Below are 25,572 nucleotides of genomic sequence, written 5' to 3' on the forward strand. Positions count from 1 at the left end.
AAAGTTTCAATTAAACTATCTATTTATTATTTTTTTAATAAACTTATTTTATACTTTCTTAAGAGTTGCCAGACATGACAGATGTTTTCTGCATCTGCATTTTCTTTCCTTTTACTGTTTGTTTGTATAAAATCCCACCAGCTCGCCATGCAGAAACCACTCTGCAGGGGTAGATCAAGCTGACTGTAATTCATCAGGTAAAGTAAGAATTTGGCCCTGAACCTTCACTGATTGAGCTTCTCCGGCTTTCCTCCGTTAAACTTTAAACCGAGCAGAACCCGGCAGCTTTACTGAGGTTTGCTTCAATTCGGGTGAGCTGTCCCTGGTAGGTAAACATTGCTGAGGCTTGTGTATTTAGTGCCATCAGGACTGAATGTTAGGAGTTAAAAGAGAGCTGTGGGATCTGGAGGGATGGGATCAACTCAGAACATGCTGGATTTATCAACAGGTCTGCAAAGGGGTCAGGTACGGCCGGTTAGGTTAAGACACAGCATCTTCTAGAACAAACTGACCTCTCCTTAATCCCCACATGCTTCCTGCTGCAGGGAGGAGGGCTTTGGACTAAGTTGCTCTTCACCCTGGGAATCCCTCCAGAGCAGATAACAGATGCTGATAACAAAATGCATCTCAGTACACGTCTTAGTTAAACTTTGCTTGTCAGTTTCCTGCTTTTAAGAATCAAATTGTCCTCTTTCAGTTCCTATTAAAACCAGAAGCAGCATGTGTGTTTTCTATGCAGACATGAAGTGATGTTTGCTTTTTCATGTTAGTGTTGAAGACATGCAACCATTACTTTTAACTGGAAAATGTTGAGGACCATAACAACAACACAAACAAAAACACAGATATGATGATAAATACTGAGGAAACTTCAAATTTCAGATGTTTTGTTTAAAGTCTGATTTTGGGGCTGAGAAATGAACGGCTTCTTCATCAAGCAGCTTTTTGACCCAGTGGTATTTTTTATGCTAAAATCAATTAGGAATGTACTTTAAACTGAGCTTATGGTTTTCGATGGATAAAAGCAGCACAAAGTCAAATTTAAAATGTTACATTCTCTAATAAAGTGTGCAAGATTTCTCTCTCAAATGAGATGAGGGTGAAGCAAGTTTCCATGAAAAGCATAACTGTAAATGAAAGGATGCAAAATGAGGGGGGTGTAGATCGTGAGCATTTATCCTTCATCTTTATATAACAAATTAATCTTTAAATAAATAAATAAATAAATATTGCACAAATTCACCTCAGATAAACTTATTTGCAATTAGTTGGTTCCAAAGAACAAAGATGAGGCCTCAATTATTTGTAAACACCGCCACCTAGTGTCCGTCTGTGAGTAGTGCAGGTTGGTGCTGTTAACTTAAAGACCTAAAATCCTACATTTAATTGTTTTTAATAGAATGTAAACTCAGAAACTCAAAAAGCACCAAATCAGTTTAATTACAAAGTAATTTTAGACACATTTTAATTGCTTGACGAATTTTAACAACAATTATTGCAGATCAGTGTCATAAATTTGTGTAAACTGCTGAAAAAATAAACACTAGAACAGGAATGCATTTGTTAGATAAAGTTATTGTTTTGGTATCAGGAACAAATAAATCATTTTTGAATCTCTGCACAGTTTACGTAGTGTGTATTTTTCTTTTAAAAGGGAGACTTTTGTGTTTGTTGGTTTGTTTGTTTGTTTGTTTGTTACTGGTGGCAGCAATGAGGGTACCATTACTCTTCAGTTCTAACTGCACCAATCTGCATCAACAAGTGCATCCAGCTGACCTACGGGTCGCATTTATGACAGAGAAGTGTGCTTTGTGAGTGGCAGGGGGCGCAAGGAGGCAACAAAATCAACGCAGATGCAGAAACTAGAGCTTGTGTCCAATAACTCATTCCCGAGGACAATACGCAGACCCATTCAGTGAGCAGTTCAAGATCTGAGTAAATATTTGCTGCTGAGAAAGGGAGACGTTTCACGTTCCTCATGCAACAGCCAAAATATCTTTCCATGCAAAACATTTCCTTGTTTGGAAAGCTTGTTTTTGTCACTTCTTGGAAAATTTAATTGTTTTACATCTACAAAAAAAAAACAAAAAAAAACAAAAAAACAAACGAGTAGAAATCAGTGTCTTTATTATCTTGAATAAGATTTCAAGAAAATCCTAATGCTGCCTGTTACTCCCATCATGTAATGAATGAATCTGTCTTCCTCAGTAGGAAAATTTTAAATTGCGCTTCTGCTCTGTGTGCACAATGCTCGCGCGTGCACGCACGGATGGATGCGTGTGCGCGCAGGTGGAGGATCGTGGAATCTAGCCGCACGGTGGAGCAGGCACAAGCCGCTGGGCGCGCAGGGAAACCGCAAAAAAAGAAAAAAAATTACAACACACACACATACACACACACGTACACGCGCAGCAGCCGCTACTTGAAACTGCGAGGAGAGCAGAGGGATCGTCGGAACTTCAGTGTACACGGTAAGAGCCGCTCCGCCGCCTAAATTCTCTTCCTTTTCCAAAGCCCAGAAAATTCGCCTCTCTTGGATATTGTCTGGCTATTTTCATGACATTTTTTCTTCATTCCTTTTGTCTTTTCCTCCATCTCTCCATTTGAGGAAGCGTGCGCATGCTGCATGGCTGATTGCTGGAAATGAGACAAAAGATCGGGATGAAACACAGAAAGAGATAGAAAAGATAAGAAAACGGGGAACTGAGTTTTGAGGAATTTAGAAAATTGACAAATTAAGTTTGTTTCCATTCTCCTTTTCCGTGAGCGTTGAGACGTGCACGAGCTCAACAAAAAAAGGGGTGTGTGCAGTCCAGACAAAAACACGCGCTCAGACGCAGATATTCTGTTTTCTCCACCTTCACTGAAGGAAAAATACTTTTCCCGTTTCTTCCACCTTCTCGCTCTTTATTAAGTATTACTTATTATTTACTGATTGCTGTAGTTGAATTTATTTTCCCACACGCAGCCAAAAAGAGGAAAAGGGTGAGGGGGTTGGGTGTGCGTGTGTGTGTGTGTGTGTGAGTGTGTGGGGCATTTTCCACTCATAATTTACATCCAGTAAACAGATGAACATGCAGGAATAAGACCCGTCGCCCACCTCTTTGTCCGTGTGGAGATGTGACACCTTAAGTATGCGTGCACCTCGCGCACAGACCCATATCTCGTCTTTGACCAGATTATGTCACGATTTAGATGAATTATTGATTTCATATTTTCCTTTTATTGCACTGAGAAGGGAAAAAGAGAATGAAGAGGAGGAAAGAGCTGGGGATTTGGGGGAGCGTGCGTGGGATGAATCGGGGGTGGTAATGATGGAGACTTGAGGGTGCAGCTGATTCCTCCCAAACCCTCCACCGCCTTGGCGGCTCATATACATTTTGTGTAATTTTATCTCGGTTTTGTCATTAATGCGTCAACGTGGATGCGATTTCTGCGCCGAGTGAAACTTTATTAGCCTTCCTCCGTCGGTTAATTGCCTCGTCCTTTGTTTGCCGCGGCACGCATGCGCACTGGATGTAGGGTGTGGATGGGAGAGATGCCACCTTGCCTATCAATAGGATGGAGAGGAGTGGGAGGAGGAAGAGAAAGGGGGGTTATTGGTTTATATGAGAGAAAATAGATTGTTGAACCAACATGTGATGCATTTTGTGGCAGAAAGATGATGTCGAAGTGTGTCTTTGTGCCCCCCCCCCCCCCCCCCCCCCTATTTCTTGGTAATATGAGGATGGAAATCATGTGTGTGTGTGTGTGTGAATGGAGCCCTACTGTTATAGATGCTTATTTACTCAGTGGATCAGATTGATGCTGCACTGAAGGGCTGGAATCATTTAGTGTAATCTATTTAGCCTGTACAGGGATGAATTTGCAATTAATTATAATGATAATCACCACTAAAAGGTATGAAATGATGTGTTATGCTGGATTTTTTTTCACAATTTTCTGCTTTATTGTAGACTGAAGAGTACTTTCAGAAAAAAAAAAACAAAAAACAAACAAAAAGAAAAAATAAAAATAAAACAAACAAACAAACAAACAAACAAACAAACAAAAAAAAACAGTCAGCACAGATGAATAAATGATGGTTAGCTGAAGTCTTTCAGAAAAACCCGATGAGAAGCTGATGTCAGTATCCTGACAGTTTCACGGATTCCTGTGATTTCTCAACTCTTAAATTCATAGTGAACAACTCACTTCATATAAACAGGGGCAGTCCAGAATATTTTGATGGGGGGGCCAGGCACAGTGACAGACCAGGCAAACGGTACATGTAAATGAGACCTTTAAAAGGAAAAAGGTCCATATTTTAGCAAATAATTAGCTGAATATCAAAACTAAAGTAGTCATTTAATGTAAAGAAATGTAAATCAACATTTATAAAAGAAAAAAGCCATTTTTTTTTCCTTTTACCTTAAATCACTGTTGCACAGACTTATTTTTAACTGACAATGAAAAAAAAAATTGCTTTGAGTCAAATCACAAGTTTTATGAGTGTTTCTTCAGCATCACTGACCACTTAACTTTGTACAGTCGCCACATCTGGTTATTTTCAGACTGAATTTCTCCATCCAGAAATAAAAGTCTGGGCAGACAAAAATCATCACCCACATAAACAGTTGGCAGACTGATGCTACATAAATGCTGCATTATGATAAAGGTATGGTAGTGTTGATGTAGAACAATAAATAGACGCACGTTACATGCTGCATTACGAGGTAAACAGTCAGAATCTAGGAATATCCCAGGACACCACTTTTAAATGTAAATAAGCACCATTATTACAAGCAGTCATCATCTGCTTTTAAACACAGAAACAGAACCAAAATAGATCATTTGTTGGTTCCTTTGATTGATGTCAAACATTCTGCTGTTTATCTAAGTAGCTGTTTTATATCAGTATGAATGATGGAAGAATCAAACTTTAACCTGATTTCATCTCTGAACTTGAAAGAGCGACATTGGTCCAGCACAAAATGTTTCAGCTGCTCAATTATTTTCGTTCCTTGAGTTTTGCATATGTTTGCATGAATGTTCGTGCATCATGACTGCAGCTTTCTGCCTGTGGCTTATGCTCATTTGGCTACGAATGCTTAAAAAAGTGTTACTTATTTATTTATTTATTTTTTTAATGATAGCTGACTTATGGGGAGCTAAGGGGAGCTCAGCTCCCCTAGAAAGCAGATGAGCTCCCCTGAAGACGTTCAGCTGATACTTTAAGGGGGAACCCTACAAATAGTCCACTTTCAGGTTACTTTTAATTTTTCAATATGATATCTGATGTTTCTTAAAAGGAAAAGCACTAACTTGTCAGCACTATGTGTCTATTGAATTAAATAAATGAGTTAGTTTCCAAACAGCACAGGGGATCTGTTCCATTTCTTTCCTCGCTGAATACAGCAGCGTTATTTGTTTGTGTGCTGTGAGCTCGCTACACTCAGACCACCTCATTTGCAGCTTTTCGTGGTTGCTAACAGAAGTTTCCGTCTCTGTACAAGATGGTTCTGATTTTATCAGCTGCAAACAGTTCGCAGAATGTTTTTGACCGCGTTACCAAACACTAATATATATATGTATGCATATGACTTATATGACGTCGCATTACACACCCGAAAATAACGCTTCCCTGAAAGTCCCAGAGTAATTCGAACCCTGGTTTTATCCACGGACCTTCATGCAGCAGCTCACTAATATTGCTTGGCTTTTTTACTGCACTCTCACTTACAAAGCTATAGTTACAGGAGTATAGAGATAATAAGTCTACATGTTACAAAATACATGGTTACAGTTACAAAGATCTGCACTGATAATGTTTAAATATTTGACTGTTTATCGTAACAATTCCCAACATGTTTCTTGAAGAATACCAAAAGTTACATCACTATTTCACAATAAGATAACTATTTACTCCACAGGGAAAACTCAGAAGAAAAAATATCCACTAAGCTAAACATGTTGGTTACAAAATCTAACTGCTTCTGGAACAAAAGACCTCCTAACTCGCTCAGTGGAGCATTATGGCATCACAGGTCTCTTCCTGAAAGAGTCCATTAAAAACATCATAAAGAAGATGGCTTTTAAGACGTAAGATGTGTGTCTTTTCTATTATTACCTTAAGGAAAACCAGATGAATACTGGTCACAGTTTTCTTGATAAACATATTAATCCCATTCTTTCATCCACCACAATCTTCTTTCCCAACATAAAAACATAATTTACTAAAAGAAGTCATAAAGAAAGCTCTTATTAATGTTACAGGAGGTTAGCTTCCTCGGAAATATAAGTCTTTTCAGCCAGTTTTCCAATTTACAACAATGAACGTACCATCAAGAGGAAGACATGCTAGCTGATAATGGTTATGGGGCTGAAGCTGGACTCTGTGGAGCCAGTAACAGAGTAGAAAACACTGATCCATCATGGACAACACCACCCACCCTCTGTCTTCACACGGAGTAGGAGCACATTACGCCACAGATTATTGTCTCTGAACTGCTCCACAGACAGACTGAGGAAGTCTTTTGTCCCCTCTGCAGTCAGGCTGCACAAGCAGGGATGCTGCAATATTTGGTGTTGATCTGATAGCAAGTAAATAAACGGCTACAGACAAAGAGATTAATCTGTAAATGAATACCTTGATTTTTTTAATGAATGAACAACATTATTATTCATATAATAAAAATACAAATTTGTCATCATCTCTGCGAGAGAAGCTGATTTTGGACATGTAGATGCCATGTTACAGTGGTGAACCGAATCCACCAAAATCCTCTTTATTCTCCTTATTTATGAAGTTTCTGACAGTTTTCGAGCCTTATAATAAAGTTTCAATGTTATCATAGTAGTATCGGTTCATATTGATACCAACATTGATATTAATATTATTGATATTTGGATCAAACCGCCCACCACTATGCACAACTCCCTGGAGGGGCGGGGGCAGGGATTGGGGGTTATCAGGTACAGTGAACTGGGAAGGTATCGGACTGAATAGACTCTAAGGGAGACTGATAATATAATTTACAATTTTACATTTTAAAGTTCATTTTAATGACATTTTTAAAGCTATTTATTGAAAATTAATTTAACTTAATTAATTAATTTATTTATTCTGTGGTTTTGTGGTGTGTCTGAGCAGCTGGTGTCACTTATCTTATCTTATCTTATCTTATCTTATCTTATCTTATCTTATTCTCTGGTCAAACACTCTATTGTCAGTAAAGGTATATTTTCATTTCCCAGCCATGACTCTAAAGTTAAAGGGATCCACAGCGAGCCTGCAGTGTTTTTCAGTTGTTTGATTTATTTCATCATATTCAGTGTATTCATTTCTATATCCATTCAGAATAATGTACAACACATTACAATATGACTGCAATGTTCAATTCTACCTGCAGACAAAGATCTCCATAGTAACAAGTGGACTGTAGTAATAAGGTTTTTTTTCTGTCCGGCTGCTGATTGGCCGTCATAAATCCATCCCCGACTGTGTTCATTCATCTTGTTGAACGCAGACAAACAGCAGCCTGATCGGAGGATAGAAAAGTGACTCATCTGTTACAGCGGTTCAGTGTGTGTGTGTGTGTGTGCTCGTGTGTGTTAAAGAGAGAGGGGAGCAGACAGTGACACCTGTTACATACAGATTGATAACATGGCCGAAAGTGAGTGATCGGCAAGTTGAAGAGATTTAAAGAACCTTGTCTGCTTCAGAAAGTGTTTGCATGTTTCAGACAAAATGGATGAGAGAGGGGAAACTGTCATGCTTTCTCTCTGCTCTAAGGGTACCCAAAGGCCTCAGAAGGTCCCTTCTTCATGCAGCGGTGTAAAAAAAGCACTCAACAGAATCAGTTACATGTGTGTCAACAATTTCAATTAAGCCATCCGGATGCACGTGATGCTCATTAGCTGGAAGCAGAGAGGTGAGGAGGACAGTGAGAGACTACAGTGCTGATTAACTTGTTAAAAATGCCCTGATCTGTGTTGACAAAGGTGCCGTGGGACTGGTGAAGCTTCAGGACTGCTGCTGCCATCGTCGTTGTCATCATGGCATAGAACATAGATACCAACTTTAGACACATTCAAGTGTCATTTTTAAACATTTTCAGCCTTTCCAGGTTTTATTTTATGGTCTTAAATTGTCTACAATTATCTATCTATCTATCTATTTATCTATCTATCTATCTATCTATCTATCTATCTATCTATCTATCTATCTATCTATCTATCTATCTATCTATCTATCTATCTGTCTATCTATCTATCTATCTATCTATCTATCTATCTATCTATCTATCTATCTATCTATCTATCTAGTCAATGATTAATTTAATTACGTTTTATTTTATTCCAGTCATTTCCTGTTTTGTTATTTTTCCCTTTCCCTTTTTTTTATTTATTTTGTTTTTATATATTGTACATACGATTGTACATAAATTCAGGTGTTATGGGGTTGATCATTAGATGTATTTTTTAAAGCCACAAAAGTTCAAAGTAAAATGAGAAATAATAATGAAATATGATACATTATTTTTCGTAGAATATATTATATATTTAAACAAGAAGTTTAAATCAGCAGCGTTTAGAGCAGCGTTCATGTGATGTGATGGTAAATCATGTATTCTCCGCTAAACAATCAGTTGCAGGTTATAAAAAACTTTTTATAGTGTTGGGTTGGATAGATTAATCCTGACCTATAGTTCATGGTTAAAAGCCACCCTCCTCTTCTTCCATCCTGCAAGTTTTGGCTAATAGAAGTAGAAAACTTGAATTTCACAAGTGTGTCTGCATGTCACAGTTTATAATGGCAAATGCAGGTGACAGTTTAGAGCACAGGTGTCAAACTCCGGTCCTCGAGCTCCGGTATCCTGCAGGTTTTCATTGGTTCCCTGATCTAACACACCTGACTGAAATTAATGGGTTATTGTGAAGAAGTTGACAAGAAGCTGTTGGATCCATTTGATTTTAGGCGTGTCCCTCGTGTCCCTCGAGGACCGGAGTTTGACACCCCTGGTTTAGAGTAATGGAAATGTAGTCATTTTTACTGATTTTTAACCTTTGTCATATTTACTAATTCACTCAGGTAACTGCTTATTTTAGCCTGAAATCTATCAGCTAGTTTATTTATTTATTTATTTTTTACTAAAGTGCTAAATTCCTACCTTATAAGTGTTTTTTTTAACAGTAAAAACACCATAAAGTGAATTCCCTCAGTTAGCTCAGTAATATAGTTTAATATAAACAATATTATAAATATTACTAACTGTAACTGTAACACAAGAAAGACTATCATAATTATTTTTCACCCACTTATAGGTATTTCTTGACATTAGCGTGATAAGCTAGCTACAATTAGCTAACCTTGAGCTACAAAGCACAAACTAAATTTTGCACTTTGGTCACTTGAGAGCTATAGACTCACTAATCTAATATAAAATGAACAATGAATTCACTGCATTGTCATCGTTCAGTGTGTCGCTTTTAGTTTGGACAAGTGGATATTTAGAGGAAGCTAGCCCTGAGATCAAACTGCAGCAAGGACACAGTTTGAGCTAGTAAAGCTATTAATCTTGCATCTTCTGAGATGGTTGTGACTCATTAGCAGTCCAGTTTAACCAAACACTAATCCAAGTTTAAAATGAGGGAAAAGTAGGATCAATGTCTTTTAGCACACTGGGATGATGATTTAGTTGTGTTTGCACGATATGAGTCAGTTAAAGTACTTTTTTCTTTGTCCGTTCCTATGCTTCTCAGAGATAATTTTACATCCCATCTTCATCCAGTTCTTGTGGATGCACCTGCTATGCATTTAATATCCCTGTGTCTCAGTTTTTAAATAAAAAGAGCAGATACAACCCAGAAGTCAAAGAGATATTTTGCCTTATTCGTTTAGCTGTCTTTCATACATTTATGAAAATGAATGAAAATCATGTCAGCACATGCAAATTTGCTTGAATGCAAATATGATTTGCAGGTGCTATTTGATGCCTGCTGTGCACATATGTCTGGTTAGCACTTTCAAAGCTGACATGGATCACGTAGCTGATTATCAAACACAACCTCATACCCAGTGCTAGCTGTCATAGTTACTAGTGTTTCATAATATATGAAGTGTGCATTTTTTAAAATTGTGTTGTCTAATTGTGTCTTCAATTAAATATTCAATATGTTTCTTGTATCTGTGTGAAGCTAAAGGGATGAGACAATGTTAGCCACCACTATCATAACCTCAATCTATAGAAGTGTGTAAGAAATAGAAATGTAAAATTTTACATCACAACAATTGTTACAGCAATTATTTTCCAGTTATTTGAATAATTTCACGAGTATTCAAACATTACTGCCACTGCTATTGTTCATGAAGTACAGAAATCAAGTTGAGGCAGCTGGTTGGAGGCAGCCACTCGAACATGGCAACCATTTTACAAATCCTCCTCTGCATCCTGTTACCTTTTGATCATGGAGGTGTACTTAAAGCATCGAGCCTCTGCTCTCTCTGCGGCATCACAGAGCGCACCTGAGAGCTAAGCTGACACATGCTGCTTCTACTAATCATTCTTTAGGATTTGAAAGCTGCATCGTTTCCTTTACTTTTTTTTCTTTTGGGGAGTGACAAGATTAGAACTTGACTTCTACTATCTTTTGCTACTTTCACCACAATTTGAATCCCCGTCTCTGAATTTCCTGTGTAATTCAGATTTAAGCTCGTCAAAAAAAAAAAACACTTAACAGCGCTGCTCAGTTTTTTTTAAGCAAAAACACTAGAATAGCTGATGGTTTTTATTAAAGGAGCTGAGGTGTGAAGTAAGGAAAGTAGCCTCACAGCTTACAGCAGTGTGAAGGTATAAGTGTTTACCATGAGCAGTAATAAATCCAGATAAATGTCCAAGCAAAGGTTGCAGCTTTTAAACACCATAAGACTGCTTGAGTCTCGGTTTGATAGGGTGTCAGTCTGGCCTGTTAAGGAATGAGGAAGTTTGAGTTTTCAGCTTCCTGCCCAAGGAAGCATGACACAGTGTAAAATGACTAAAGTTATGTTTCTGTTTATTTTTGTGCCTGTTAAGCTGAAGTGAAGTGAGTGTAATGCAAAGTTTACAGGAAGGTTGAAGCTGTGTGTCAAATGACAAATTTGGTCATCTGTGGGTTTGTATGCACACAGAAGTTAGTACACCCCTCACATTTGTGCAAATATTTTATTATATCTTTTCATGGGTCAACACTATAGAAAGGAAACTTTGATATACAGGACAGCAAACTATAGAAACTAAACTTTAGTATTCTGTATGTCAAAGTTTAATTTCTAGTGTGGTTATATGGACTCTGTGGTTATAACTCTTGAGTTTATTCTGGTTATTTTGGGGTGAGAAAGTTAGTTTATGCTCATATTTTACAAATTTATCAAACAACTTTGAAGCCATCCAAAACACTTTATCTTTGTTAAGCTCCTTATTTGAACCATTTTCATCATGGTGATATGTTTTGATGATTTTAATGTAATCTACTGACCAGAAATAGTCTTGCATGAATGAATAGCATGAACAGAAAAAGGTTAATACACAAGTGCATTTAGCGAAAGGAAAAGTAATACAAAGAAACATTTAATTTCATTGAGAGTCAATGAGTTCGGTGCCCCTGCCCACCCCGGTCTTCCCGGAGGTTTGATGGCGGTGCAACGTGTTCTCGTCCTCTGCAACCCTTTCACCGTGAGCGCCATCTGTCACATCGCGCCTCGTCTTCCAGGAAATTACAACTCAAACTGAAAGTGACAACATTATCTGATATGTACCCCAGCGGGGCGGGAATGAGCTCTGCAATCTCAGATTTGCTCTTTGCTGAATCCTAAATCCACTCATTGGTCCTGGTGGATGTTTAATCACTTGGTGCAGGCAGATAAAGGGACAACCCAACGACCTGTTGTCTTATCTCTGAAGAAAAATGATTTCATCCTAAAAGCAGACAGCAATAGTACTTAGACAGTTATGAGATTTTAATAGCCAATCAAATTTTATTTCTGGCCTAGCTAGACGCTGGCTCCTGTTTGCTGGAAAGCAATTACTATGACAGAGGGATTGCAAGAGTATTTTCACTGTTATCTACATCTGAGCTTTGCAAATAAGAAAAAATCACCAGTAATTTGAATCCCTTTATCGTTGAATTTTAAATAAGCTTCATATGTTTATCACCTGATAGCAGGTACTGAATTTTAAAGGCTACATTAAAACACCACAATGTGTGGCATTCCTGCTTCTTAAGTTGATATATTTCTTTTATTATATGCAAGAATAAATTATTAACTGCAACTATTTCCTGATTCAATAATGCAGTGTGAGCTATCGATTGAAGTGAACCTTAATGCAGAGGTTCACTGGCAGCACTGAGGTGGGCAGCAGCCATTTTGTTCCAGCCCACCAGCACAACTGAGCAAAATCCTGCAACACCAAAAGACCTGCTGGACTACAGTGTTTCTGAAAACACTGATCACTTTTATTCACGCAACAGTAGGAGTAGGGCTCCGAGAGAAGGGAGGAGGCGGCGATTTACATGAACGTACATGAATGCGCGACTGGACCGGCTGGTTAACACAGGGTTCAAGATCAAAACAGAGAGATGGTGTGTCACATCGTGCTATACTCCAGATGAAATTACACCTCTAGTTCTTCACGTAACCATTTTTTTAAAATTCTTTCAATCTAGAAATCATGAATTTCTGCTTGTTGCCTCTTTGGTGTTATTAAAGGAAAGGAGTTAGCCAGAATGCACAATTTATGGTGAGAAGCAGCTAATGAAAGCATAAAACCAAGCATGGCTTCAACATGGGGCGGGGGGTCCACAGCTTTTTGGTAGTTGCATGAAGGGGGTTCTCAGGGAAAATACGTTGGGAACCACTGCACAAGGGGATGTTATTGGACAAGGAGGGGTAAAAAAGGAAATGAAGGAGGAAAAGAGAGGGACAGAGCAACAGATAGGAGTCAACATCAGAGTGACTTTAACTGGTTGGCGAGATCTCAGAGAAGAGACAGGATTCGTGAGGGATGCTGAAATTGCCGTCGTTAGGGGGGCCTCGCTAAGAAAATCTGTCAAAGATCAGAAGTGCAGCTTTGTGTGTGTTAGTGTGTGTGTGTAGAAACCTTGTACGCACATTAGTGCATTTTCACAGTTTCTATTGACGTTTTTCTTATTCATGTTCAAAATTTAAATGAACAGATAATAAAGATAATAATGGGAATGAAAACCCATTTAGTCTGTTTTTGCCTGTAAATCTGTTGTGGAACTACTGTGTTAATACATATAAAAAATAACATTCTATGAAAATGTAAAGAAAATCTGAAGTACACTTGAAATATATCTGCATAAATGTCATATTGTGTCTTCAAAAAGACGGTGATGGTACAGCTACAACATGTTTGCTAACTAGAAACCAGACTTCAGAGAAGTACTCACAAATAAAACCCGTCGTCCTAGCTACAACAACACAAATTCAAAGTGATTTTTCTTTATTGTTCATGTAATTTTGTAAAAAGAAGTGGAAACATTCTGGAAGTAAAATGTTTGCCATCTCAGAACTTGTCGACAAAAATTGGTTTGGTTTTTGCACATCGTCTGTGCTTTTGTAAATGAGCCTCCTTAAAAACCAACAGACATTTTTCCAAAATTTTCACAAAAGAAAGAAAGAAAAAAAAAACAAACAAAAAAACAAAAACAAACTGAAATCACAATTTACAAATTCACACAAACAATTTTAGAGTTTTTTATAAATGCGAATTACTGTCATTTTAGCACTTTACATAAAATATGCATAAAAATGTAAATATCTGCAGAAAACAAACTGATACAAACACTAATGTGGTTTTTATTAAATATAACCATCCAGATTTAATGTGTCAGAGTTTCAACAACAAAAAAGATGAGAAAATAAATTGTCTCTTTCTTATGCCAGATGCTGATTTTAAGCACGTTGGCATGGTGATGTTAACATGCAGCTTGCTGTAATTGCATGATTTAAATTCAAGTCTTTCACCAGAACTGCAGAACTGAATGTGTTCCCTGATCAGAATCCACAGACTTTTCTGTTGGTAACTCCTGTGGTAGAAAATAAAGAGACTTTATGACACGCAGCAATACCGATTTTATTCACAAGTCTGAATGATGAACGGCCGTCTGGAACCATCAGCATCTCCTTTTTCCTTCTTTTTTCCCTCTCTCAGTGAATCTTGAAGGACTGCCAAGTCTTGGAAACTGTACCAACGGCGTTCTTCTTGTGAATCTCAAACAGTCCAGACACGAAGTCTGATAATAATGAGATGGTACAGAGTTTTGACTCGTAGGTGCTCGGCCTTCTCGCGTTTGTGTTGCAGTCCCAGTTCTGTCAGCTCCCATCAAAGGGAGAGAGACTGAAGAAGAGAACAAAATTACAATAATATCCTCACTGGGTTTTTCCCCCTCAAGTGTGAGATGTAATCAAGGGCCTGTCGAAAATACAATCACTGATGTGTGGGTAGTGCAAGACATTGATTATATGCTAGATAGACGTGTTTTCTACATGCAAGGTTACAGTAGGGAAGTGCTTTTCTAACATTGTTCATGCTGGTATTATGTAACTCCACATTTCAATAACCCTAATACTCCAGAAAAAATCTTTAAAAAATTAAATTGATTGATTTTTTTCTTTAAAATGATGAATTTTACTTATGTTTTGCATAAGTATGGTGGCAAAACGTAAATAGTTAAATATTTCGCACTAATTTTTATTTGTACATTTCATAACAGTTTATTATTAAAATAACTTATTTCATACCTATTTAAATTTGTACATTTTTTTTTTAATTTTGTTTTTTAACATTTAAATAAATAATAATTGAATGGACAATGTTAGTTGTAATAATATTATGTTTTATTTATAGAGCGCTTTTCAAGACACATTAAGATGCTTTACAGCAAAATAACAAGAAAACATAATTCAATGCATTTAAAGGCATGCTATGCAACTTTACAACCTAGAATCTCTGGGTTCTGGACTCGATTGATGGCACAGGAGGTGCTGCTGTCCAGCAGCATCCTGAGGCTGAGAAACTGCATTACACAAGACTTCTTCTAAGACTGCGTGACGTTGCAGCTGAGGCCGTGTTTACACAACATTTCCACAAAAAACACAAAACTTTTTCCTTTGCATATTTGAAAAACAACAACAACAACAACAATAAAGGGTTTACACAAAAGCAGAATGAAAACTATCTCTGTGTGGAAATAAAAAATAGGACCAAAAACGAACCTGGCACATGCCAGGCCTCTAGTGGGCAATGGAACTTTGCAACAGCACACCCAGGTGTGTACAGCATCCTCATAAGACCGCAAAACACAAAAAGAAGCATTATGTGTCAACTGCTAGGAGCACGTAACCTATGTCTCTTTGCTGACTGCATACATCCTCCACCAGAGACGGGTTTTGCTTCAACTGACCAAATTAAAAAAAAAATGTGGCAGCACAAACATGAAACGGAGGCCATTGTTGTTGTGATAGTCGCGAATTAAGTAGGGTCTTAGTGCACAAGTGTAAGATGACATGAAAGACAAAGGATTCCACTTCCAATTTACACTGTTGTAAAAAAATTTCACTTTGGAGGCCGTTGTCCTCCAGACTATCTTTGAAAATAATTTTAGATCTTTAAAAAGAGTTTTTACTGAGTTTTATAGAACAATGTTTGTTCAGAGTATTCACTAATGACTTTATGGAGTGAGTTCCAGAGGGTATTTTTCTATTATACTTTATTAATCCCAGATGTGAAATTCTTTATCTGCATTTAACCCATCCTAGTTACTAGGAGCAGTGAGCTGCCAGGCCAGAGTCCGATGCCTGGCGAGCAGTTGGGGCCTTGCTCAGGGGCCCACAGGGGTGTTACCTTAGTTCCCAGCCCAACTTGAACCCAGGTTCTTTAGACCCAAGCCCATCTCTGTAACCACAAGGCTACCATTGCCCCTGGGTTAGCATCAGAGGAGTGGAGACTATAGGATGGCAGGCCGATGAAGGCGGTCAGTCAGATAGGAGGGAGCCAGGTTATTAGTGGTTTTTTAGGATTTTGAAATGAATACGTTGCGGAACAGGAAGCCAGTGTATTTTGTGGAAGACAGCGGTGATATGGTCACAGGAAGAGGTTTGAGAGAGAAGTTCAATATCTATACAATTAAACCAAATTAAATTCGCTATAGAATTCAGTCAAACTAAGCCCACTTCTTTAAAGCTGTATTTATATGAAATATAGCCTAACTGCTATGCTCCACCAAATGCGGAAGCGGCACAGTCCGGCTGGTTTGCGGCTAATCACAGCAATTCTAGTCAATGAGAGTTTATCCACCAGGTGTGCTGCGCAGCGTTTCTGAAGCGCCGCGGTGCTACGCTTCTCTAAAAATACGCAGCTGTTTTATTTTTGCCATAAGGCAGCCAAATATAGCAATAAAAGTATGACAAAAATTTAAAAATATATCAACAATGATGAATTAATATCAACTTAAATAATGTTGTTCAATTGTGGGATTGTAATAATTTTGCATTAATTGTAATTTTTTTGCCTATTATCAATTATTTTTCCTGTGTTTAGAAATCTTTTCTACTGTCACATCTATTGCACAGTTGAAACCAGAACAGCCCATTACAGGCTGTCTAGACTGTGTGTGTGCCCTGGATCCTCAGTGTGTCCAGTCAGCCTGCTGGATAATTTGCTTCTTGGCTCTCCACCCCCATGGCTCTTTTCGGGGTTAGCTGGAGTTTAGAGTCGACTTTGTCCCGTGTCCTCATCTGGCCTGCCATCCAACGCTGCTGACTCCAGGTCTGCCCTCTCTGTCTCTCTCTCTCACTGTCTCACTGTTGTGGCTGAGGACAGCAGACGCCGCCACGTTCAGTTTCACTCTGCCAGCATCTGGCTGCGAGCTGTGGATGCCATGGTGATGGGTCATGCAGATGCAACGCTGAGAGGGCCAGTTTGTCCAAGCCAGACAGACACAAAGGGGTAAACAAGGCAGTGGTGGATATCCAAGTCTGCAGCTCTGTTGAGTTTGTAAGAAATAGATGTAATTGTGTTTTTAGCTGTCAGCCTAAAGCCACTTTCTTACTGCTGCAGCAGTGTACTGAGGGAGCACAGTAGCTGGTGCCATTTAGAGTTCACAGCCACACTTTCCTTTCTTTGTTGTGAACTTTGACAGAAACTACAGAGAGGGTTGCAAACAAACAGCACATGACTCAAGAGAAGCTCATTCACCAGACACTTTGTCTTTCTGCAATGAACTCCTTAAAGAGATTTCAATGAGACTTTCTTCTAATTGTTTACAGTTTCAGAGTAATCTCATACATTTTCAATAGGAGACAGATGTGAATTGCAGTCAAGCACAATAACTCTGCATGTATGAAGCCCTGATGTTAGAAGTTGTGCAGAATGAGGTATGACTGAGTTTGTGCAAAGAGATGAACTTCAACCCATCTTTGCTTAAAAAGTCTAAACTTTGGTAGATGCACCTTTTATACCAATTCCTGGCACCCTCACCTATCACCAATTTTAATATGCTGATTGTAAAATCTTCCAGAACAACGATGCTCTAATAACTTTTCTGTACTTTTTTTTTTTTTGGCTCTATCCCAACCTTTTTCAGCATGTTGCCTGCATCCAATTTTACACTTATTCATATTTTCTAAATACAATGGAGCTGGTCAGAGAAGACGCTGAAATTCCTTCTCTTGTCAATCAAATAAAGATTCAAACACATTAAAAGAACTCCAGCATTTCTGAAAATGACATTTGTGATCTCTGAAACTATAATGAAATGAGTCAGATCCCATGGTGTCTAGAACAATACTTTTTTTTATTTTACAGTCAGTTATGAGTGAAATGCTGATGTTGGCTGATCAAGGTTTGGCTGATGGCTAATATTCCAAATAATCTCAGAGGTGTTTGATGAGGTTGAAGTCTGTTCAGGCTCCTCAGGTCATTTTTGAATGAAATTCACTTTAATAATGTGAACAAGAGGGTTCAAATTAGCTTACTGGTACATAAGTGGGAAAGAGAAGTTTTTTTTTTCTGTCAGATGCTAATTTATTAAAAAAAATTATTGGCCTAAACAGTTAAACCTGTACAAACTCAACCTCTTTTATCACATTACTGTTTTTTATGTCCTTAGAAAAGCTGCTGGCTTTCATAATGATGCAGTTGTTGCATATTTACATTTTCTCCCACATGGAATGCAGCAAGTTTTTTGTTCATTTGGGACGAGATTAAGTGACCTAAATGGGGTAAGACTGCGGATTTAAGCTAAACTGCAGCAATCGTTCTCGCTGTGAATGCAACTTTAGATCAACTACAGCTTTCTACACTACTGTGTACTCGAGGATGTGTGGATTACAGCTTCAATGCCATAAAATATGCAGGTAGCAGGAACTTGGGAACACATTTTCTGAAAGAGAGAAATGGAAAATGCAAAGTGAGGGCTGCATATCCGCTCTGCGTGGGCAGCATCAGCTCTCAAAAAGAGCTGCTTTAGTGCTCTTCTCTTGCTTCTGAGCTGATGGCCTCATTTAAACGTCTGAAAATCTTTTTTCTCCCTTCATTTGTCTGATTTACGGGACGATTTTAAAGATTATTCCAGAGAAGGCTCTTTATGCTTTCCTGTGGTATCAGATCTTGCTTGTAAAGCAGATCATAAACATCCTAGAAAAGTCCCCCAGAAAGCAGGGAGGCGTTATTGCTTCCATCTCTGGTATCAGAGGCAGGAAGAGGAAGGATTTTTCCAACCGGCTGTTTGCGTCTTCACCTGTGATTGATTGAATCTAGTTTAAGTCTCATAAAAAGCTAAAAAAAAACACAAAACCTTGACTCTGCATTGCATATAAACTCTAGAGACCACAGGGGTGAACATTTAGTCATTTCAAAAGTAAACTATGAGAAGATTAAACATATCAGATCACGACTGAGACGAGTATGTTGGATTTATGCTGCTAAACAAGATGCTCCAGATGGAGAAAGGTGGAGAAAGAAAAGTAGGACTACCCACTTTTAAATGAACTGCCAGTTCTCTCTCCTAAAACTGTCTTCCATTTGAAGTTAATGGGCTAAAACATGCAAAACAACTTGCAGCGTTTAAAAAGCCTTTTCCCATCTGAACACATCATCCATTACCAGAACTTTTTCAGCAATATCACTTCGCTCCAATTCTCTTGTAAAAAAAAAAAAAAAAGCTTCTCTGCTCACCAGTGCAGCCCTGCAGAGATATTGATTAATGTAGGACCATGTCTGGCTCCGGCTAGAAGCCGGGTCTCGGGAACCTGTGCAGACAGATGGAAAAGAAGGTGGCGTGGGACACTGGAAGAACAGAGCTGCTAGTGGTGGGCTTAAAACTGCAGTGCTATTGATTGACACAAGAGATAGAGCCCTCCAACGCTGAGCTGGCAGCAAGACAAAAGGAAAAAGGCAAACTCTGCTCAGGATCAATACCCGGGTGGCTTTGGTGGCCGATTGAAGCTGAGATCCTTACCTGATGTGGGGAAAATACTTGTATTTGTCATGCTGGGGGTGGAAGTTGCTTCAGGAAGCAGATCAGCCATAATTTAACATAACCTTACATCACTATCTTAACCCCTTACACAAATACATTGTACAAGGTCTCAGCACCATCGATGGGTTTTCTTATGTCTCTCTGGACAAAAACAGCTGTCTTCATCTCAATCCAGTGCAGTATTTAAGTCAGGCTAACAGCCACCAAAACTTCACCACAGCAAATCTTTGTTCTTGAGTTTATGATGACATTACATGTACTTTGTACACAAAACCACCAAACAGAAGTTGTACCAACAAATAAATGCAAATGTAAAACAACAATCAGAGCAGAAATGAGGAAAGAAAGTCATTAAAGGTGATTAAAATGTTGCCATGAGCTGCTCAATCTGAAGATGTAAATGTGATGAAAATGCAGACATAAACGTTACAGATCTCAGATCAGTCAAATGCAGGGAGCTCTAACACTGAAAGTCCAGATTGTTTGACTTAATGAGTAAGAAGAAAAAAAAAGTGAGATGTGTATATAAAAAAAGTTCAGTATTTACAATATGTACAATAATAATTTATGCTGTCATTATTGTACGTTGTGTCTACCGGGAGTAGTGGCTGTTACACAGCCTAGCTACCTCAGGAAGGAAGGATGTTGGGGTGCTGTTCTCAAACAGAGACTACAGCTTTTGCATGATCCTCCAGCTCTTCTCACTGTAAAACCTGAAAAGAATTTATGCTGATGGACAGAAACTGTTGCATTTTGTGACATTCAACCCAAATCTGAAATGAATTTTCTCGCTGACTGCACCATGTTTGGGCGTCACTCTGTGGATCAGACTGAGAATCACTCTCTCTAACTGATAATGACTCTTCAGTTTTGTGCAGTAATTTTGCTACTTTCACGCTGTTACTGTTGCTATGCAACATTACTGTTGCATAGCAACAGTAACAACAGGAAAATAACAAAATATCAGTATCAAGTTAATCAGAATTGAAGTATTTTTTAATCTTGGTGTAATACTATCTTACTGCTGGAAGTTGCTGTTTTTATTTAAAAAAAAATATATAATATAAAAATATCTAAATATTAATATGACAATTATAATTTCTGGTGTGTGGACTGTGTGTGTTGATTAAACAAGCCTACAATAGTTCCTCATCCTTTTACTGATAGTGAGCACCTGTTTAGAATATTCAGGTATTTTTTTTGTTCTCTGTGTGTGCTTAAAACAAGACAGAAAAGGGAAGGTATTCAAATAATGTACAGAACAAAGCTTCAGTTTATATGACTGATAAGATGCAAACACAGCTGGGAACACAGACCCGGTCCTCTTCATGGCACAACCTACACAACAAATATTAGTTATGACATGGTGAAGCATGGTCATGGATTTATTTAAATCAGCTGTAACAAAAAAGGCATTGAAACCTGCAAACTATATGTCATATGTGTACGTTAGATTCTGTGTTTGCATAGCAGCATCGTATTTTAGGTACATAAACTTTTTTCTGCAGATCGCTTGATCAAAAATGAACATTTAATCCAAGTATATGACTCATATGACACATAGGTCTGCTGGGCCTTCTCATTTAAATTCTGCAGCGATGAAAGATCCAAACTGAGTACAAGATAGCTTTTAACTCTCCTATCTTTGCAGCATGGATGTGAAGCTGTGGTGTGCCTTCTGAGGAGGGGTTATTGGCAGGAGGCTGTGATGGAGTGGAAAATAGAGCCGGCTGTCACAACAGTTTGGGAAGAGTGTCTTTAAAATGACAGAGGACAAAAATACCCACCCTGCACCATCTCTACCCCTGCTAAGGGTCCATTTTGGCTTAGTGGTTTATGGTGTGTGCCTTATTGCAGCTTGTCTTACACGTACAATGTACATGCCTGCTCAAAATGGCCGCCTTATGGACTGCCAGAGAGCAGGGTCGGCGAGCCTGCAGTACAGGAACATCATGCAACAGCTTTCCAGAGAAAATAAATACTGTGTTGATGACACAGTGCATAAACAAACAGAAATTAAGATGTGATAAGGTTTCTGATTAGGATATACCTACAAGCTCAGAAAAGGGTGAAAATCAAAGTTTAGCTGAAAATGAAGCCAGTTAATGATGTTCAATGAGGCGCCTCTGAAAACCTCCATTACTGAACCACCGTTTATAGGAGAAAATGGACTTTACACAGAAGTAAATCTTTTATGTAAATGAACGAACACTGCTGGCTAATTTACATCCCGCACCCTTCAACACGGTTATGCTGCAACACAAACAGTCAGGTTTTCAACTTTATTATTTTCCTGACTGCAGCCAGATTTTTATTTAATGTTGAACGGCTAATCCCGAATCCATCTTGCATCCTGTATTGTGAGATCTCTCCAGCCAGTAAAACAAAGTCTTATATCTTGACTCTTGTCTTATTTCATGCTCTGTCCCTTCCTCTGTTTTCCTCTGATGATGTCTTGCATTTCTTTTCTGAATCAGCCATGCTGCATGTTCAAAATGGCCAGTGCGTTTATATCCGCTTGCCAGCGCGTGACGCAGTGCTTAAGGTGAAAGTTAGCTGCAGTGGCCTGGAAGAAAAAGTTGTACAGTGTGGATTCTCAGCCTCAGAAATGTGCTGGCTCCAGATATGAACATAACAGATGTCACTGTGACATTAAACGAGTCCGGAACGCAGAGTTTTAAGGTTGGAAAGTTATGTAGTGTGTCTTTAAGCTAGGCATATAACATTTAGACCCATGATATTTGCAGTTATTTGGATACAGACAAACAAAATGTTATTTTTAGACAACAATGATTGCATCCCAAACTTAAATGTCTGGATTCAAAGCAGGTTTGTCTCCACAGATATTTTAACCCATTAAAACCCCCAAAAGTCCAGGTATTTGACACAGTCTAGTAGTAAAACATGGTTTTTCAACCATCATTGTTTCTGGCTGAAACAACCAATTGTTTTTGTTAATGTCACAATTTTATCTTGTGAGCATGATTGTAGCTTTAAAGGTGAAATGAAATAGCTTGAGCAGTGCACAAAGTGTTAACTTTAGTCATAGGTAAGGATAGCTTGTGTTAGCATTTAACGTCACACATGATTTATTATTTAGCTCACATAATGGCCTGGTGGTATCAACAGGTACAGCTGGAAAAGAGATTTATTTTCTACTGCTGTACATGTATTTTTATATATTCTGTGCCATAAAATGGAAGATAGCTGCATCTTGAAACTACAAATATAAGGAGATTAATCGAGAGGCAGGAAAGTATAAAACAGCTTACTCTATTCAGCTAAGCAATGTGGGCTGTTTAGTTGAGACAAAGGCTTCGAACGTTTATCATAAACAAAGACACACAGAACAGCAGATCCATGACACACAGTGTTTCTGTGAAACTGGAACAGCACTGGTCATTGTGTGGGTGCAGACTGTTTTCTGTAAGCAGTGAAGGGAGCAGACAAAGTGCTCTGGTAGGAAGTGAGAACGGTTTGTACTGTAAGCATGACTAACACCAAGTCCAGACTGCAGGAGGTCTGAAATAAGGTTGCATCACACTTTACAGATGCTTGTCTGTCTAACTTAAACAAAGACTAGATGCAAGGCTTAAATAAATTCACATGACACACTGAAGGATCATTTTAAGATGATCTACTCTGAGGAAGAAGTAAGAGGCCAGTATACCACCTCAACAGAAACTTTAACAAACTGTACAGGGAGAAAATAAAAAAAAGGCAGAAGGTTTTACAATCCTGGATGAGAAATGGTGGGGGAGATGCTGCCAACACTGACTGCCTTTTATTAGCTTAAACTGGAAGTGAGATGTTGATAGTTTCTATATTTAGCTAGCAATAGTTGGAAATGTTTCCTGCAAGTGCTTCTGTTGACATTTGCTTGAAAACTTGACTGCTCATGGATCATTAGCATCCACATTCACACTCCTAAATATCAGACATTTATGACGTTATCAAGACCACCCTGATTTGTGAGCAGTTTGGGAGGTTTAAGGCTGGATCTACTAGGTACTGTGGGCCAGTAACTGGATTTATGCTGCAGTTGTCTGGGGTGGTAAATCACAGTTAAATCAGTCTAAAACTCAGCCGGCCAAACTCTGATAACTCCTTGCCATGCATTATTAGTCCAACTGATTTGTGACTGAATCTGTGAAGTTTCCATGAGTCTGATTTTCATTTAGGTTTGTTTCATTAAACAAATCGACATGGAAACGAAGTGTTAGGCCAAATTTAGACAGCCACTTAATCCAGTGGCTTCATACAGAAACTGTTTATCTAATCTCTTGAAAGAAAATATAAATCACATGAAAAAAACTTTCCATGTGCCACAAAAATGATAAACATAGAAAGGACTCAAGATTTGTGCTAAACATAGAGAAATCATTTGGGTGTGCATTTGGGGTGAATCTGTACCGTGACTAAGACTTGTGCTGGACACAATATGTCTCACTTAAAAAAAAGCAAGGGACAGTACATTATTGCACAAAAACTTTATGAAACAGGCGAATCAGAAAAAAAAAAAAACAAAAAAAAAACAGACATGGTGATACATCAGGGATTGAGTGTTGTTCCTTATTATGGGTACAGGAATGTAACCAGGTTGACTCACATTGTGCCTGATTACTGAACAAATTGTTGCTGTACATCTGGACAATGCAAGATTCCTGGCTAAACTGCTCTAATATTCTCCTTCATACAGCTGAAAAGGGCTTCTGAAATTAGTTTTATTATTTCAAAGCCAACTTTGCTCTACCTGGTCTTTATTATTCTGTGGTTTTGTATATTTTCACAGCTAACACAAACATCATAATCTCAATAACTGTATGTTCTTTCTGTTTAAAAATGCAGAATTTTAGAATTAAAGCAGTAATGATCATAAATCAAATCCTCTTCAGAAGGATATAAATAATTTCTTTGACTTTTTCTTTAAAACTGGGTTGCCTCCAGCTCTCATTTGATGGATTTGTACTTCTGCTTTGTGTTTGGGTTCTCTTTGAAACTGAGAGGCAAAAATTAATAAATTGGTATTATAAATAAATGGTTTTGGCAGATGTGGCGGTTTGAAAACACCGGGGTGCTTTGGCTACACTTTGCAGCCGTCCTAATTGAGAGGATTCAGAATGCCTTTGACAGATTGAGTGGACTGCAGCACATTGCATGATTTAGTAGATGGAGGAGGCAGGTTGCCAGATTGAAAACATTCAGGGGGTTGGCAGCATCCAGAGCTGCACTCAAAGGAAAAGACGACGGGCATCTCAGCGCTTCAATTATCTCTCTCTACATATTTGGAAGTTGGTGATATGTTATTGAGTTAAAGTGATGGGGGTGTTGGATTGCAGATTTCTGAGGGCTGATGTGGTTCATGTTGCGGTCAGCTGGGAGTTGTTTATTGTTAACATTCAGGTTTTTTCCAATGAACCACGTACAACTTTTGTCTCTTTGAGAAGACGATTCTGAAAGCCACAGTCAGCGTTTTTTTAAATTTTTTATGTCAACAATAGATCAGAGGACTGCGAATAACATAAAAATGATTCCTCATCATCACTCCCGAGTGCAACTCTCCTCAGCCCAGTGAGGTTTTTTTTAAAGCATCTTCAAGCTTCTAGTTTTGCATATATGATAATATTCATGGAACGAGCTTTAGAAAGCACAAATAATTAGCATGCAATCCGTAAATGGACACAAATACAAACGAACCAAAAGATTAAAATGCTAAAGTTTCTCTGTGTATGCTGTGCTGCTTATGTAAGCCATATCAGCTTTATGAGGCATTTGCACAAATGTCAGTGCTTCCATATTGTTTTATGCTCCCATGTGGCCAAGGAAGCAATAAATGCAGCTTTGAAATTTTAGCGTAGGGCTACTCAAGTCAGTACTATGAGGGCCGTAGTGCTGCAGATTTTCAATGTATCCCTGCTCCAACACACCTGTTTGGTCATGTAACAGGATTGGGAAAATTTCCAAACTCAAACCTAAAAAGAGCAAAAGCTACTTTCACTCTAAGCTTCAAACATGCCTTCATTTCTTTTTTCAGATATTCATCTGGTT

The 25,572-nt window shown here is 38.4% G+C and overlaps 1 protein-coding gene across 1 annotated transcript in view; it reads left to right on the top strand.

Moving 5' to 3' along the window:
- The first annotated feature begins 2,299 nt into the window (after positions 1 to 2,299).
- Positions 2,300 to 25,572, top strand: part of basp1 (brain abundant, membrane attached signal protein 1) — a 66,184-nt gene continuing 42,911 nt past the window's right edge. Inside the window, exon 1 of the mRNA XM_041992862.1 lies at positions 2,300 to 2,471. The gene's annotated coding sequence lies outside the window, so the exon portion shown is untranslated. The remainder of the gene's footprint in view (positions 2,472 to 25,572) is intronic.

This window comes from Melanotaenia boesemani, chromosome 8 (genome assembly GCF_017639745.1).
Source record: "Melanotaenia boesemani isolate fMelBoe1 chromosome 8, fMelBoe1.pri, whole genome shotgun sequence".
In the NCBI taxonomy this organism is placed as follows: Eukaryota; Metazoa; Chordata; class Actinopteri; order Atheriniformes; family Melanotaeniidae; genus Melanotaenia; species Melanotaenia boesemani.